Raw genomic sequence first — 19,194 nt, 5'->3', positions numbered from 1 at the left:
AGCTGATTAATATTTCATTTCTTTGCTTCCAAAATGTGTCATGTATGTTGTAAGCACATCATCTTTAACTCGTACAATATTTTTCTATCTACATAATTTCAACAAAAAGAACTTTATTAGAATGGTATATTAAAAAAACCTGAACTTCTGAAAGTCTCAAAATTCAGAAGTAAGTTTCCAAAAAATAGCTTTAAAGCTTAATTCTGCCCATGCTCCGAACCATGCTTATACTATGTTAAATATGGATCTATGATAAGCATCATGACTGTTTTCAAATTCTAGAAATTATTAATAATCAAGTAATGCATTTTATACAGAGGACAACTCTCCTATACCTGTAACAGTCATAGTCTAAGGCTTGGTCTACACTACCCCCCCTAATTCGAACTAAGGTACGCAACTTCAGCTACGTGAATAACGTAGCTGAAGTTCGAAGTACCTTATTTCGAATTAGTTGAAACTTACCTTGGTCCACACTCGGCAGGCAGGCTCCCCCGTCGACTCCGCGGTACTCCTCTCGGCGAGCTGGAGTACCGCAGTCGACGGCGAGCACTTCCGGGTTCGACTTATCGCGTCCAGACTAGACGCGATAAGTCGAACCCGGAAGTTCGATTTCCAGCCGTCGAACTTGCCGGTAAGTGTAGCCAAGGCCTAAGTTATTGTGGAAAATAAGGTACAGTAGGGTCTGCATAAATAGCCTTGTTGGTGGATGGTGATGATGTCATGGAACTATATCAGGAGACTGATTAATATAAGTATAGCAGCATTTCTAGTTTCTAGTAAAACAGATTGGGCATTGTGGTTTATAATGGAATGGTGGATACAGGATGGTGTTTGTGAACTGCAAGATGTGAAAACGTTGGTCTGGTCATTGCAAGACAGTGAGTTAGGAGAGAGGCTTGTTTTCAATTTTTTGTGGCAGGTGGACAGTATATAGGGCTTCCCAGCTCAAATGGGGTGCTCACTGACAATTCTTGGTCTAACGGCACTAATAGGAGCTTGGCTGAACTAAGCAGGATAGCTTCTGCTGTGATAGAAGGGGGAAGCTAGCTCCCAAGGAGTTAATCCCTTAGAGCAGGAAAGATATAACAAGGCAGCTGACTTCTTAACAAAGCCTGAGGCAATTAGGACAGCTGGGCCTTGTTTGGAGTTCAAGGGAACTTTAAAAGGGCAGGGCTCCTCAGAAAAGAAGAAGTAGGGAAGCCTCTGCAAGGAATGGGAGTCTGGGTAGGTCCTAACCTTCAGCACCCTGCACAACAAGCCATTGTCTAGGTTAGTTTGCCTAATTTAGATTATTTGTTTGAGCTCCCCCAAAAAACTATGGCATCTTAAGTGATTCAGGACATTAATAACCTTGTGTTTCTTCTACTGAACATACTAATAAAGGCATGGTTCTGTTGCAAATATTATTTTCTTCCCCTTAAATAATGTGTGAGTAATTCATGGGGCTGACAACTGGGTGATTCACAAGGACTGAACCACAACACTGCTAGAGACAACAGTAATAATAATATCAATAATATTCAATACTTAAAATAGTTTACCTCTTCTAAAGCACAGTACAAACACAAGCAGGGCTGTTGTCACATGCCCAAACTCTGCAGGGGAGCTGAGAATGAGTAGTGACTCTCAGCATTTTTTAAAGGTTGCTCTTCTCTATCAGTAGGAGGTGATGGCAGCTCCTCCATGTCTCTCCCTCCCTTATGCTCAAGCACCCAACACATGTTGGCAGGCCTAAGGGAGAAATACAGATTTATAAAAGATCATGCAAGCAGGACCGGCTCCAGCTTGGCAAGCAGGTGCTTGGGGCGGCCACCCCGGAGAGGGGCGACAGGTCCAGCGATTCAGCGGCAATTTGGCGGACGGTCCCTCACTCCCACTCGGAGCGAAGGACCTCCCACCGAATTGCTGCCGCAGATCGCGGCTTTTTTTTTTTTTTTGGCTGCCAACCCTGGAGCCGGCCCTGCATGCAAAGATGGCCTTAGTTCACCTCTGTTGGCAGCAGGAGAAGAGAGGAGAAAATGATGCTGAAGGGTTACAGGAGTACTAGCTTGCTGGGTGCAGAGAAGGAAAACCAGAGCACAGTACAGAGCTGGCAAATATTTGGAATCTGCCTGGCGTGAATTTGAGGTGCTTGCTTCAGAGTGAAAAAAAGCAGGAGGACTAAGAGAGAAAAGATCAGCCTGTAACAGGGGAATTAAAAAATTAATTAAGATTTGCCATATGGGTTCCAGATATGCTACAGCCAGGATGGTGCAGTAAAGAGACAGGGAGAAGGATAAGATAACAGGATTTGGGGGAGGGAAGAGGAAAAGGAGCAAGAACAGTCTGATGTGCCTGATTTAAAATGCTGCTGCAGAGACACAACCCCACCCCGATGCCTATCAGGGGGTTGTTGATAGTTTCACTTGGACCCTGTACAATCCTAGCTACAACTCTGGACAAGAAGCAAGATACTGGAAGTATCTTGGCTTATACAGAAGTAATGAAATGGAGAAGAATGTTTGGGTAGGTGGCCCAAAATGAGGATGATTTACACATTGGCATGGAAAGAATGCACAATATGAGTAAGGGGTAAGGAAGAGTGTCTCTACTATTGAAAATATAAAACTTAGAAACCATTACACCATGTCTCTGAGATACAGGAGTACAAGAGTCTTAGGGCTCCCGGTTGAACATGTTTCATGTTAACATACAGAGCCTCAAGCACTCCCCAATTCCACAGCCACTGAAACTGCTGCAGAATTCACCCTTTGCCACAGAACTGAGCTCTAGAATCTCAGCTGTCATTTAAAAAAATATTATGCAGGTGGTACTTCTCACAAAGTCATGAATTTTACACTGCTATTTATACAGCAAGTCAGTTCAGTCAAGCTCCTGTTAGGACCACTAGACCAGCATTTCCTGCATGCGGCCACCATGGCCACATACACTCACCAGCAGATTTTTCTGTGGCTTCAACAGTCTCCTGGGTGGAGATGAGGTAGGGGAGTGTGGCAAAGCAGCGGCCCCTCCCTGCAGCCCCCAGCTGTTGCTCCTGGATGCGCTGCCTTGGAGTTTGCTGGCACCACCAGCAAGGGATCGGCACCCTGCACTGCGCAGCCTCCTGGGGCCTCCAGGCAGCATCTCTGCAGACATGTGGGGCTGGTGTATGTAGTGGGGAAGGAACCCTAGACTCTGCACCTGACCCACTTTCTCAGGGGCAGCGGGGCTGCGGGGCTTTTCCTCCCCTCCCTTATGAGTGGGTGACCACACCGGGCACCGTAGTCAAAAGGCAAGGAGCGGGGTGAGCCTGGGGTGCAAGGGCACAGAAGGGAGTTCTGGGTTATGGGGGGACATAGCAGCGAATGGGGGCAGGGAGATGTTTCAATTGTGTTTAGGTCCAGTAAAGAATAGAGATAACTGTACATTATTTTTATTATTGAGTCTGCAAAAAAACAAATAAATTGCAATGATTTGGACATGTATATGTGCATATTTGTTTTTCCTAAAGTTAATTAAGTATTTTAAGAGAAATTGTCAGAGTGGCCACCAGCAAGAGTTGGTGGCCACACTCTGAGGCCACCAAAAATTTTGTTGAGAGCCCCTGCTCTAGACCAAGGATCGTCATTGTGCGAGGACAACTCCTTACGGGCCTGAAAACTCTCTAACACCTTAGCAAGCTCATGGAAAAAATGCCAGTGAAGCCAAAGGTTTTGTAGAAATTTTTTTTTGCTTTGGTTGCCTCAAATCTTATCCACACTGCCTGTAGTAAGATACAGTCATAAAAGTGCTGCATTTTCTTCCATCCTCTAAAGTATGCGTTCATCTTCACCTCCCAAACTCTGTCATTCTGGAGCGTACTTCTTTGCAAAAAAAATTTTTTTTTGCTTCTGCCCCATCACCACCATCTGCCAGGCAATGATTATGTCCATCACTATCACACCTTTTCAAAGGAGGGCTACAGAGTTTTCTTCCAGGTCTCATTTGAAGTGCTCTATCCCATTGAATAAAAGGTTGAATTGAGGTAGCTGGAATGAAAGGGAGACCGGGGAGAGGGAAAATCATCTGTCCTTTCAGTCACCCTGTGCAAGATCTTATAGCTTTATATCTGAGTGGATTTTGACCTGGAAAGTGCAAAAAAATATTGCATATGAGAAACAGCTTAGGAAAACGTAATTTGGTGAAAAGAGACTGATAGACGAGCCAAGGGCCAGAGATGAGAGAAGAAAAAGAGTGCTATTGCTTATTTATGGGACGTTATGGAAGTTAAGGTGGGAGACTGAAATCTGAGAACAAAATGAGTAACTGGTTACAAACAAGAGCTCAAAGATGGTTTTGTTTAAAGTGGTTTGGTGAATTGTAGAGAATTTCTGAAGAAAAATAAAAGGTCTTCGTATAGCTCTATGATTTCCAGGAAGATCAAATTCGCCTCCTGTAACCTGAAAGTTAATATATCCCTGTAAGATAAAATATCAGCAGAAATCCATTCTTTAAGAGGAGTAGTGCATACAAGTCAAATTCATCCATGGTTTGCTGAAATTCCTCTCTCCCTCAGACACATTTTATACTTAGAATGAGAATATATGGCTATGGCTTTGGTGCTCCAGGTCCTACAGCATCATGATTATTTTATGCTGTCTGTTGCACAAGGGAGGTCTTGGGACCCTGCCAGCACTGGACAGTGCAAAAGCACAACAGAATGGAACCAAACTCTCTCATGTAATATTCAATTGCTGAAAACTTCACTGTACAGCATTTAACAGGCAGCTGGAAGATTTCTCTTAATTCCTGCACCAACAGTCCAGGAGAGCTGGATGGGGTCTTTGAGCTCACACCACACTAGTGAGGCCCTGTAATGAAACAGAGGCAGACATGTTTGAGATTCCATCACCTGCTCCCTAATGAGGAAACTTTTTAATACTAGGAGTCAATGACAGTGAAACACTGATTTACTCATGGGGACAATCCATGATTTGCAGCAGCCTTCATCATTCCAGCTTCCTTGTCTTTCATTAAGGGGGAAAATTAGAGCTAACATTTAACATTTCAAAAGGATTCATTTTCCAGGGCTGTATCTCCAAACTGTCCAGGAACACTACAGGAAAATATGTGGTGGCTTGCTCACCATGACTGCAGACCAACTTCCTTTCAACTCTTAGAAGAGCCTTGTCATTTCAAGCAAGGATCTCATCTATGTGGTCTGTGCAGTCCCACTGCTTTCAACAGGCTTGCATAGGTGTAAGACATTGTAATTTAGTAGCCAACACTAATGGTGATGCATACGGAGTTCTATTCATAGTTCTACAGTATTGGCTCTGCAGTGTCAGCAGGAGTAAAAAGCAGTTAAATTATTTTAGTCAGAAAAGCAAGCAGGCATACCTCTGAACACACATACAATGAGACCTGTTGAATAGGAAAGTGTGATGTTACTCAGTAACTTTTCAGGGTAAAGCCATGCATTAAGTGAAGGCCCTGCTACCAAATAAATCAGGTCATCAGTATAAACTAGATATACACACCGGTTGGCCTCTGGGTGGGTCATGACCTCAAAGACTATGAAGAAGAATTGAGATGGGGTTTTTGATGAAGTTAGGGTTTGTTTTTTTTAAGCAATTTTACAATTGCCCTGATAACAAATGCAAAGTCTGATACAACCACTCTACTCTTGCTTGGATATATCAAAGTCCTTACCTGGCTTTTAGCCTAATAACTTAACAGTGGTCTCTAAAATGCATAATCTGAGGATCTGATCTAGTCTAACCCTGAAGGAAAATTTCCTTTCAAAAGAAAAAATGGTTCGTTGGCAAAAACACTGAGCTACTTCTGGATCTATTTACGGCTTTTATACCTCAAAGGGAAGCTCATAGGGAAAGGAAGACCAAAAACTGATTGTAACATATTATTTGGAATTTGCTGTTTAGCTTGTATCTAGCAATTTGTACGGTTTCATCAATACAGTACCATCCCTTTTACTTGATGCTCTGGATGGGATTTTGTTTTTAAAACATTTTCTTTCCCTACAGTGGTGTACCATTAGGTTCTCTCTCTTTATTTTTACCATACAAACACATACAGCAGAGGTGACAACAGCTAGCAAACAGTTTGCCCTTGTCAGAGCTAAAAGTGGAGGCTTTTGCGTCTAAAGGAGGTAACCAGCCTTGTCCCTAGCAGTTGGGAAAAAGACTTGCTTACTAAGGAAACAGGTCATGAGGACCACTCAAATTTGAGAGTATTCTCATTACCAGAATTTTTTCTTACCTCACTAACATTTGAAGAGTCTTTTTCAGTGCGGTTTTGGTCAAAGGTCAGTAGATAGAGTCCAATATAGCAGAGAATAATCTACACCCCTGTCCTATGATAAGCAACAAAGGCAAAGAATTCAATAGCAAAGTCTTGTCCAGTAAAATTGTTCACAGTGGTGGGCAACCAGTGGCTCCAGCTTGTTTTCATTTTATATTTTGAAAATGTGTCACTACGCTCTATAGTAATTTTATGTAGTTTAGGTAGTCCCATATAGAGCCTTGTGCATAAAATTAGATGTAGTTCATAATCTTATCTAAACTGCTTGAGTCTTCAAAACTGAACTGGGAATCTTCTAGTGAGATTTCTGTACTTTCCACTTCCTGGACAGGAAACATTACAAGATGAGAATTTTTGCCGATTTCAGGACTTCAGGTTATGATCTCAATCAAACCAAGGGCCATATCCTTGGTCTCATTCCAACCCCTGTGTGTTGCTCTCATGGCAGAAAGGGACAGGAAAGCTGGTGTAACCAACCAGCTGGTTATTCTGAGGGATTGGACATTCCTAGATGGCATAGAGATGATTTAGGAATTAAGCACATTGCAAGATTCATGGAATGCAGTTTTCCTTAGTAAACAGGCTCAACAACAATAGAAGGAAGGAAAAGTTTATTTATGTGAACACTCAACATAAGCTCTCATAGAGCAAAAACACTAGGCAGGGATTGTGTGAAGGATGGTACTTGTGTCTGAACAGAAGCAATGTGGTGCTAAAAGAACTTAAAGACACACATACATACAGAGTACTTTCCAATTTAAAGTAAAATTAAATGTATAACATTGGACCGAATTCTGTTGTCCTTAAAAGGGCAAAACAGGCATTGAAGTGATTACTGAGTTTTGCTCAATTTTAATGCAAATATTTTGACAATGAAATGAATGAATGAATGAACTTTAAGTATCGTAACATGAAAGTACACAGCTAGTTATGTGCATACTATATTTTATACAGAATCATAGAAATGACCTCAAGAGGTCATCTAGCCTTTTCCCCCTGTGTTGAAGCAGGACCAGCATACCTAGACCATCCCTGACAGGGATTTGTCTAACCTGTTCTTAAAAACCTCCATATGACAAGGATTTCACAATCTCCTTAGTTAGTCTGTTCCAGGGTTTAACTCTCCTTAGATGTAGAAAGTTTTCCCCCACACAATAGCTAACCTAAATCTCCCTAGTTGCAAACTAAGATGATTATGAACTGGTCTGAGGGCTACTCAAAGGGTACGTCTACATTCCTTGCAAAGATTTGGTAGAATACATACACTTCACATGCCCCTAGTAGTGTAGACGATGAAGCACTATTTAGGTAAGTAAAGACATGCCAGAACGTTACGGTATTTACCTCATACAGCTCTCTACATGACCAAACAGTGCCTCCCAGTCTATAGCATAGCATAGCGTCCTGTTGTTTCTCCACTGGCGGAGTCCTTCCCCTCTGAAGCAAAAGGCTCCAGTAGCAGGGAAAGGCTCTGACTGAGGGGAGACAGTAGGGAAAGGCTCCTGCAGCTCCGTGTTGATGGAGCCTTTCCCTGCTGCAGTGAGGAACAGCTCTGACAGCAGGGGGCTGCCTGAGCCTTTCCCTGCACACATGTAGCTACACACCACATGTGGCTGCAGCTCACTTTTCACTGCAGCTTGTAGCTACACATACCCTCAGGGGTTCTCACAACAAAAATTTTGGTGGCCTCAGAGTGGCCATGAACTGTTGCTGGTGGCCGCTCTCACACTTTTTCCTAAAATACTTAATTAACTTTAGAAAAAAAAACAAATAAATATGCACATATGCAGGTCCAATCAGTGTAATTGATTTACAGACGCTCCCCCGGGTCAAACCTGCACTTACGCAAACCTGCACTTATGGAAAAAGTTCTGTAAGCTTTTTTTTTGGGGGGGGGGGGGAGAATTGTCGGGTATACGTCCCTGACTTACGCAAAATTCGACTTACGCAAGGTGTTCCGGAACGGAACACCTTACGTAAGTCAGGGAACGTCAGTATGTGGGGTTTTTTTTGCAGACCTAATAACAAAAATAATGTACAGTTGTATGTATTCTTTACTGGATCTAAACAGAATAGAAACACAAATAAGGTGCTTTGCATGTTCTTGTCTTTTGTTCTTGGTTGGTTCTTTGTTTATTGCTTTTTTTGGGTTGCTCTTTTTATGACTTGGAAGTCTGCTTCTGTGAAAAATGATATTTGTATGTTTGTTAATATCACTTCTCACAGAAGCAGACTTGATAGCTAGAAGATAGTGAAAAGTGATATTAACAAACATACAAATACCACTTTTTATAACAGACTTACTCAACTGGTAAGCCGGAGGACAAATTAAACCTTGGATGAGGAAGTGGGTAGGGAAACAGCAGGGGCCCAGGGGCGATGGGGTGGTGAGCCCAGGACTGGCGCCAGAGCCCGAAGCCCCACAACTGAAGGATGGAGCCTGCTGCCATGTAGCTGGAGGACAGAGCCTGCCACCCCAGAACTGGAGCCAGAAGCCTGACCCACATTGTCCCTGGGAAGGTGGGGAACTCACAGTGGCTGCCTGCTCCTCTGGTGTTTGTGGCTCCGCTGCTCCCCCCAATCACTGCCCAGGAGGCTGTGGCCACAAGAAAAGCCCCTGGTGACTACATGGGGCCATGGTGGCCGCATTTGAGAAACACTGCATATATGTTGCCACCAATGGCATACAGTGTAGGCGTACCTTATGTTGCAGCCTTTGGCTGGTCTGTAATAGCCACAAAGGACTGACAATGCAGCCCAGGATCAGCAGGAGTAGTGGTATTTCAACTACACTCATTCTTTTCTAAGCACACGTGCTTTATCGTACTATGCGGACAGCAGATAAGGTGTGGCTGTGGGGCACATGAGCTCCTGTATCAGGCTTTATGCCACTTCAGCATCATTCTTACACTGGTGTTATTTATTCTCCCAGGAAGAATTAGATAAATTTTGTGGCCAATGTGGGCCAGAGGTGAGGTGTGGCACAAACTGGCCATATTGCACCTAATGATCTGACACATTGTTTCTTACACCTCCTTTTCATCTGCTAATTGTGTAATTCTACCAAAAACACAATCGAGGTTTGTTCTCTCATGTTCCCCATCTAAAAAGACATTTGAAAACAAACAAAAAAATCCACAAAGTTATTCTTTACATTAAAAAAAAAAATACAAACAGCTCAGAGAAATCAAATTGCCACATCTAACAGGCTTGGATAAAAGTAAGCAAATTTATTAGCAATTCCTTACAGCCTTGTGTAAAAACAATGCAATGCTGATAAATACTTTTCTCCTTGTTTTTAATCAGGCTTCAAAAAAGTATCACTGAGGGAGTTAGAAAACACATCTTTGGCTAAGTGTTTGTGCCAGACTACTTATAAATTCAGTTCTGACTGGATCCTCAACTGCTTATAAATAAGAACTGTTCAGAGACAATTCTCTTCAAATGCATAAACATCATCTTTCTTCAAAATTCTTCATTAAAAAAATGAACAGAACAAAAAGTACACTTTGTTCTTTACTTTTAGTATGCGATACTCCACTTCAATCTTCTGCAGTCAACAGGCATATTAAATCACACATCTTTTAAGCACATTCAGCCATTGCTCAAAACAACAAAATAAAATTATTGGACATCTGTTTTCATGGCCATTTCTTTGCCAAAAACAGTGCACTAATAAAGCAAACAAAGAAAATATGGGTATACAGAGATCTTAAAAACCACTAAACTCAAAATTATGTCAAGGTTAATGCTGGATGAGCAATTTTCTGTGAAACAGCCTTACACTGTTGAGTAAGAGTGGCCACATGGTTCATTTCATTTCTATTAAATAAATCCTTCTCTCTCATTACTTTCTGGTGGAAATGATCAGAAAATGCTGAATGTTTTGTGGATTTCTTTCTATTGGCTTTTTCTTATTTATTCTTCTATGTAACATGCATTTATCGTGTGTCAAGGCTGAGTCTTTACTTTCTCTTTTTTCCAGAAATACCAGAAATTCTTCTGTAAAATAAACAAATCTGTCAAGAATATCTGGAACTACCAGAGGCTGTGAGAGATCAAAGATGCAAATCATTAGTATGCACTGTGCAACCTTCCAAGGTGTCACAGGAGACCAGTGTTTCTGACACAGAGGCAAAACTAAAACTAAAACAGTAAATACAGGGACGCTTCTTAAAAAGTGTAGCCATCTGCATTTGTGCTACCTCTCTTAGGCAAGGCCACCTCAGCAATCCCAAGACAAACAATTATTTTCAGGATTTTTATTTGTTTTCTAAACTATAAAATGTCATACAATGGTTCATGATGGGGGGGGGGAAGTTTTAACTAAAAAATTAAACCAAACAAATTTATGTAATATAGGAATGAATAAACAATCTCAAATGCTTATATTGTTCCTATTATTAATAGGCATCATTCACTACAATAACTAGTGCATTTGGGTTTTGCAGATGAGAGGAAGAAAAAATTATACAGGACTAAATTATTTACTTTAGACATTTTGCTGTGCGTCTTCTACTCATTTTTCCCAAAAATTAAATTTCTTAATGGTATTTACAATCTAGACATAATGTGGCTGCCACTCAAGCATCACTTAGTCATAATTCCCACACATAGGCTCTATTCACACTTTGATTCATGAAGATAAAGCCTCCATTAAATGTCAGCATCCAATAGGAAGAAAATATACCTCACCATACTTTACCTTGCATATTTACACAATAGAATATAAATGCTACCTGTAAAAACTTTCTGTCTAGCAGGTCAAACTCCATTTAAAAAAATTAATACCTTATACTTATGGAGCACTTTTCATCAGTGGATGGCTAAGTACTTTACAGAGGTCTATATGATCTCCATTTTATATATGTTAAGTGTCATTGTCACAAACAATTTTAAAGATCTTAGCACAACTACTGGTGCAGTCTCTCTAATCTATGCCTTTTCAACTAGGTACGTGAACTTGGGTGGATATGTATCCCTTAACAAGTTCCTATACATTTATTTGTAAGACTCTAGCTTTGTATTTAAAGACACTGGTAATCTGGTACAAGCCTGGAAAAGTCAGGTCCATCCAGTTTCTATGTTAAAATCCAGCCCACTTTCTTGTGTAAATAACACTTTTTTATCTGTTACTATAGACTAGTTTTTCATCATTATTTTGTTGTACAGAAATTCAACACTAATTGGTGGAGGCCTGGAAAATCAAAGTGAAGGCTGACATTCCAACTTGCTGTGCCTCCCCTTTGCACACTCCTCAGACATATACCTCATCCTAAACTCATCAGGAGACAATGGAGTATCAAGAAAATTTAATAGCATGTGCCAGTTTTGAAGCAAACTTAAGTGTTATTTAAACAGGGATTGTGTTTAATAGGCAATTTGCATTTTAGTAGGTTTACTCTTTTCCAAGATATTTGTTTAAAGGTGCCTTAACCTTGACATAAATCGTGCCAAGCATCTGTATACATTACTTTTAAAAGTTTAATAATTAAACCTTTTGGACAACCGTGCTTCACAAAAAAGACAAGCATTTATTTTTTCTGTATGAAACTATATATATTTATTTGATTCCTATTCTTTCACAGCTACACAGATTATTTCATCTCCACTCTTTCTGCTGTATTCTTGTAAAGATCAAGACAGTATAGTTGTTATAACAAAAATACCATCACCTCCTATCTCCTGAATACCTATTTCTTCCTACTGTGACTATGATTGCTTATATAAGATGGTAGGGTCAAAAGCTGAGTCCTTGGGTTGTGAGCTGCGGCAAAACCCTTTTCTACCACATGCATATACGGTACACTTTCCTCCACCTCCTTCCCTGTAAAGAGGGCAACCTTTACTACATTTTCTTTTCTTATATTTTACAAGGTCTTGACTCCGACATTGATTTCCTATCTGCTTCAGTGAAAAGTGTTGAGAATTAATCACTTGTGGATAATTAAAAAAAAGATAATGCTAAATAAATTATAGGCATTCCTTAGTCAAAAACTATTTTTCTCTTTTATTCAAGTACACAGAACAAATTAAACAAACAAATAAAAGCTTGGTTTAACAAGTTTAAACATTCACTGAACAAGTATTAATGGATTAAAATCAGCTACAGTTTAGACTAGACTATATGCTGGTAATTTAAGATTTTCCTCTTAGAAGAAACACAGAGAGAACTTACAGAAGCTAAGAAACCTCCCTAAGGAATAGAAATCTTTAGTTTATTAATAAAAAAATTTCTTTCAGCTTTTTCAAATATTTTGCTCACTGTGTTAACTTTGATATCAATGGAGAAAAGCTCAGAAAATAAATAGTTCAGAATTCTTTTCAGACAAAGAAACATTACAATGATAATCATTTGGGAAGCCAAAGTACACTTAAACGGTCCTTTCAGACCTGAAATGACTGCACTATGATAGCTGACAACATTTGGTAAGGATTATCCTTTCATTTAGACAAAAGCAAGCAGTCCGTAGATAAATCAGCACTTTTTGCCATCAGACTCATAAAACCTTTTCACAACATAGATTTTCAAGAGAATCCTTTAAGGTTTTAGGATGCTGCTCCTTTTACTAAGTAACAAAATACACCCCATGGTGTCTCATTGACCCCATTCAGCTGTCCTTTGACCTCTTCAATTGTTGTCGCCTAACTTCAGGGGCCACAGAATTTGCCTCCCATATCAAAAAGTCTAATATTGCTTCCTCCTAGCACCTGGTGAAACAAAATGCAAGAGGCTTTTTTTCCTCTCAGACTACTACTATGTTCCAGATGTTCTCAGCTACAATGTTACAGAGAGCAGGTTTTGGTATCTGTGTGGTAACCATGAAGCAACAATTAGGACCTGGACTGTGGCAATGACCCTCTTGCTCTTTGGGCCTCAGTGCAGCTCCTGCCCCAAGGATATAACAGGTCATAAAACAGGAATAGATCTTTGGCCTCCTGGAAATGCTGGGTCATTTAAATACAACAAGAAACTATAGGAGTCCAATGTCCTATTTTGAATAAGTCAAGCCTCTCCCAATCACAGCAACATCAGAAAATACTACTGTGAAGCTCTCAATTGGAAGTGCACATCTATTTTTATAAACTGTAAAATTCAACTAGAAAACTCAGATTCTTCACTCAAATTGTTTAACCCTTCTGAGATTGCAGAAAAAACATACAGCATATGTGTGTGCGTGTGTGTGTGTGTGTGTGTGTGTGTAGTATATACACATATAATATATATATATATATATATATATATATGCACACAACTTCCTAAGCCTTCATTTGGCTAGCAGAGTTAGAAACTTGCAGTTATGAGGTCAAACATCAAGCAAAGGATGACAGTGAAATCAAATAATTATAACAAAATAATAAAGTTGAGGCTATTTTTGATATGTGGAAAAGAACATATTTGGCAATACTGATAAGCTTTTTCTAGTGAACATTTTTTAATTAAGTGAATTGATTTTGGGGCGGAGGGTTGGAATAAGTGCATAACAATAGTTCAGAAATAAAACAGCTTTTTACAGTTCCTTTTTCTCAAAACACAGATTTTAAAAAGTGGACATTGAAGACAAAGGGATATAAAAACAAACATCACATATTCTGTATAATAAATGTGGTAAGTACAGTACCTTCTTGTATTCCTTTTAACCTTTTTGAAATGCATTCATGATTAAGGGTTGTAGTTAAGAGTTTAGGGAAATCTGCTGCCACGTTATCTAGGTTGTTTAAAGTTCTTAAACACCTGCAAAATAATGAGGGGGGAAAAAACAAAAGAATTGATGGCAGTTCAGATCCAACATATTGTACAGTTAGCAACAAGACATTAAAACCTGCCTCAACACGACATTAAAACATGTCTATCAAGGTTCACATATGGCTAAACTGGTCAGTACAGAGATTTTCTCAGATAGATCCTGTTCCTAATTATACGTTTACAGACCCTACAGCACTTTCTTCATTTTACGCACAAGCTGACAAAAAGAAGAAAAATGTTTTTGTTTTTTTTTAAGTGGCCATATAATCTATATGGCACTTTCTGCAGTATGTCTGTGGCTCCTTCTATGCCATTAAACAACAAAAGACAATCAGTTCCTTTTGCAGAGTAAGGATCTGATCCATCACCACTGAGGTCAAATGGAACTTCGCTACTCACTGCAATGGTAACCAGATTAGGACCTAATACTGCAAGAAATAATCACTTAAAGGAAAATTCTCCAAGCAGAGAACAATTGGTACTTAGTGATAACCTAAGGAGATTACTTTTCACACATATTGCTTTTAATAATATATCTTTATATCTGCTTAGGGTATACAGTAATGATCAAAAATTATTTCCAGACAAAAATTAAGTCAAAGGATGGATTGCTGATTTCTCCCTTCCCCCACATGCAAACTGCTTCTGTAAAGATAATTTCAGCAAAAATTCTATTTAACACAAAATAAATTTACTTAAAATGCCCAAGAGGAGGCAACAGGGCTGTAGCAAACAGCAAGTAAAAATGTCATGTTCTAAAACATGTATTATAGTATGCAAGATTTGTTATCAGAGGAGAAAGCCTTAAATAGACTTCTTGTTGACTGGCTTATATTTCACCCACAAACGATTCCTAGTCACTCCAGACAATTCATTTTCTTTACAATAATGGGCCACACTGTGCCAGCAGATTTTAAAGGAGAACTTTCCTAACTGGTTGCAAGTGGGATATTCTGCTTAAAGCGGATGACACAACTTGGCCCAATATTGTCAGGTAACGTATAAAATGATTTTAGAAAGCACATTGATAATACAAAAACATCTCTCTGAAATTAAATAAAAGCTTTCCCCAGCAATATAATTGAGTTTCTTCTTCTTTTCCACAATCTTATAAAAGGAATGGGCTGTTAAAGATCAAAATGCTATACCTGATATTTCTTATTTTAAATCAGGAGAAACGTGTTTCACTGCAACACAAAAAAGTCCTACACATTCTCCTGAACTATAATTCTTACTCTGAGCTGCACTACCTCACCATACTACAAACAGTAAGTCTATCACAGATGGTCAATAAAATTAAACCACATCATTTCTGACCAAACCATAAGACTCCGCAAAGAATTTCATGATTTTTAACAGGCCCATAATCCAATTCGAACAGCTCTCTGGTCTGAAATTGCTATTTTTTGGCCACGTGCTGAACATTTCACCTGCTAGTAATGACATTTTTGTATTTTCTTCTAATTACACCCAAAGCTAAGACCTTTGGCCCTAGGCCACAGACCTCTATTCAGGCTGCACACATCCTCTTAAATGCCCTGATCCTTTGTTGTCACTCTTAGTCTTTCATCTATTATTTACACCCATTGAGAAGGGAGATACTCTACCATTTGTGAAGCTTTAAAGCTTCTAATCATCTTAATTTCTTCGCCTTTCAACCCGTGCTTCCCCTCATGGACCAACGCCAAACAATGTGACAAAATCATTTTTCAAGCCAACATCACCCTAGATCCCTCCCCACCCCTTGTCATATACTGGCTCCTCTGTAAGTAAAAACTCATTTTGTCCTTATCTGACTGGATCTTCAAACTGGGACCTTTGCTGCTTTAAAAAAATATAATCATTTTTCACTTTCAGTTCGAAATGTCAAACTTAATTAGTCCAACTAAGTCAGAGTACTTGTATTATAATGGTTTCCTTTTTACATTAAACACTATGAGATGCAATCTGCTTATTCAACAGCTTCATCTGCATCTCCAAAAACAGAATTATTGATATTCTCGGTTTTGGATTACTGCTGTTGCACAAAATGAAATTAGCATTCAATATAACAGAATGGGGGGGGGGATTGATACATGTACGCACATCCACTATAGGCATACACACCAAAATAAACAAAATAGTGTCACCAGCATGTGCTGGGGCTTTTTTTGGAGGAGGGCAGGGTGTTTTTTTGTTGTTTTGAGTATTGCAAAATTAAAAATTCTCCTAAAGTTAAAATGAAACCTATAACAAAAAGCACAATTTATTCCTGATAATCCACCACACTGTTCTGACTATCCCCCATGTCCAAATAAAATTTAAAAGCCAAGCAAATAAATGTTTACCATGATATAGAAGACTTCCTTGGATCATTACAGCCATAGAAGAATCTTAGTTTCCAAGACACTTAGAATATGACAACATGTGATCAATCTTGATTCTTTCTTCTAGTATTGCTTGGCTTACTCTTGATTTTTAACAGTGTTGCCTTGTTGTCTGTCGTCTCTGATCTCTGAAGGCCCCCAACCCCCTTGTCTTTTCTTATTTTCACCATTTGCTTCAGCCAGCAGTTCACTTGAGACCCATCCATCTTATAATGCCTCAAGTGACAGATGCTCTTAGGAATGACCATACTGCTGAGTGAACAAAAGATAACATCACCTCTACAAACTCAAGAGAGAAATACAACTGCAACTTTAAGACAGGGTTGTCCTGACGGACACTGCACCATAAACCCCTCTCAAGTGAAAAAAGAAAATGACTGCAAAGAAACGGAATCTGACACAATCAAAGGCACAAAAGAGTGCTTCCCCCTCACCCCCCGTTGTTGTCATCGATGGCCTTTTCACTATTTACTCTTATGGAAGAGTCCTGTAACATTTAACCGGGATGAAACTAATAGATTTAAACAGGAACTAGATAGGATTCCATATAAATTGCTCTAAAAGCTATACAAAATTTAATAGAGAATGATGGCTTTTCTATACAATTTTTAAATGTATAGAACTCATGCTATTGAGTTCTATAGCAAGAACACAATTATTTGGTAATTAAATTTTACAGGATGGCTTAAAATTTCTACAGACAAGTCATCTATGAATTAAATTCTGTGGGACTTTTTTATCTTTATGGAACTTGCGTTCTGGGGAAAATTCACAGGCACAGGAAGTGCGCGCATGTGAGACAGAGATTGAGCTGCTTCTTCAAGTAACTATTTTAATCCCAGAAGTATTAAATATGTGGTTCACAAATAATTCATGTTTACTACAGTTAGGGTGCCCAGATAGCAAGTATGAAAAATCGGGACAGAGTGTGGGGGGTAATAGATGCCTATATAAGAAAAAGCCCCGAATATCAGGGCTGTCCATATAAAAATCGGGACATCTGGTCACCCTAACTACAGTTCAACACCACAGCTCAACAACATTTTTACTCAGTTTCCCTGCACATTTTAGCACAGGTTTTTCAATTAAAATAGCAAAGAATAATTATTTTAAGAGATATTTCCTAAGACAGACCGTAATGTATCTTGCAATTTCAATCTGGAATATAAACATTTGACTCCTCAAATAAGCACAGCATTCACTACACAAACTATAATTCAGGAGAAAAAATAAAAACAATTCTGGGGGGTGCTATAAAACTCTTCTGCAACAACAACAAAAAGGTTATATTAACATCTTCCAGCCACAAACTAATGAGAGAGATGACATGAACACTCAATCTTTCCTCTCTGATGAAAGGGATGGTGTGGAGGCAAGGAAATCTTTTCCTTCTTTGCATCAAGGTTTTAAAAAGCATCTTACGTTCAGTTTTCACCCAGTAATGGCAAATAACCTTGACTGCAGAATACAAAATTACTGAGGTCACATGAGTATTGTAGACAAAAAACATATAGAAACAGAACAAAGATCAAGACAGGGGCCCAATTAACCCAACATCTTGTGATCAATAGTAACTCATGAGAAAAAATTAGATTTTATCACAATATGTACTTCTTTACCATATTTATTAGTAGTATGGCAATTTACAATTGGTAAGCTGTCTGTAAAGAGAAAACAATAAAAAAGCTGAACACAAAACACTGCCATAAATTCAATTGTCAGATGCAATTTGCTTCATGCCAAACATAGCTCATTTTTTTTTAAATGAGCAGAAAACAAGATTTTATAAAACAGATACCATCAGATACATCCTCCCCAATTTGTTGGGAGGCTTTTGTTGTTATTATTTTTTATATAAATACTGGAGTCATGCTTGGGAAATTCTACATTCTTAGGCCAGGTCTACACTATACATTTATATTGATATAACTATGTCGCTCAGGGGTGTGAAAAATCCACACCCCTGAGCAAAGTAATTATAATTGACCTAACCATCCCCCTCGCTGGTGACAGCGCTATGTTGATGGGAGGTCTTCTCCTGTCAACATGCCTCTCGCAGAGGTGGATTAACTATGCCGATGGGAGATGCTCTCCTGTCAGTGTAGTAGTGTCTTCTCTGAAGCGCTACAGCAGCACAGCTGCCACTGCAGGGTTTTAAGTATAGACCTGCCCTTAGGCTCTGACCCTGCATCAGGATCCACTAGCACAGCCCCCTACACTTATATAGCCTCCCTTTGACTTCAGCAGATGCAAAGGTCCGCATTAGCAGATCCTGGTACGGGATTGGGCCCTCGGTACCCCAAGCTCGAATATAAATAATCATTTCTACATAGGGTGCCATGTAATATGGTTTCATTTCCTAATATTAAGAGCATCCAAAGTATGAAAAGTTAAATAACAAAAGGACCAGATTGTCTTTCTTCAGTAAAAACCATGGTCCAGAACCCCAAAGAGCAGGAAGACCCAATGATTATCACCTCACAGAATTCCTCTCAAGTAGGTCCACTGATGGTGGGGTTTGCCTTCCCACATGCTCCCACATCCTCTCCAAGATCCCTGCTCCCTCCACCCCACCCCCCCGCCGAGTTGTGCCATTGAGCCATGATGCCAAGGCTTCCATTGTTGGCCAATGCCTCACTTTCAACTGAGTGCTCCCTTGTAAGGAGGAACTTTGCAGAAAAACTTCATTTTGGTGTGTGTGATGGGGAGGGGGCTGCATGGAATAAACCATGCAGTTGTCTTACCCCGCTGGCCTGCCCAATCTACACCACAGCTCATACAGATCTTGATCCAGGCAGA

General features: G+C 39.6%; 1 protein-coding gene across 17 annotated transcripts in view; it reads right to left on the bottom strand.

Annotated features, from left to right (window-relative positions):
- Positions 1-19,194, bottom strand: part of GREB1L (GREB1 like retinoic acid receptor coactivator) — a 214,248-nt gene that overhangs the window by 114,857 nt on the left and 80,197 nt on the right. For 8 of the 17 annotated variants that reach the window (XM_065582068.1, XM_065582066.1, XM_008178656.4 and 5 more), the window contains one exon: positions 13,905-14,017. The exons of 7 other annotated variants lie outside the window; for them this stretch is intronic. The gene's annotated coding sequence lies outside the window, so the exon portion shown is untranslated. Of the gene's footprint in view, positions 1-1,544; positions 1,563-13,904; positions 14,018-16,356; positions 16,492-19,194 lie in introns of those variants that run through there. 2 more of the 17 variants (XM_065582067.1, XM_065582071.1) reach the window with 2 other exon arrangements.

Source organism: Chrysemys picta, chromosome 2 (genome assembly GCF_011386835.1).
Source record: "Chrysemys picta bellii isolate R12L10 chromosome 2, ASM1138683v2, whole genome shotgun sequence".
NCBI lineage: Eukaryota > Metazoa > Chordata > Testudines > Emydidae > Chrysemys > Chrysemys picta.
The sequence above is the reverse complement of the archived record's forward strand: the minus strand, read 5'-3'. Positions and strand labels throughout refer to the sequence as shown.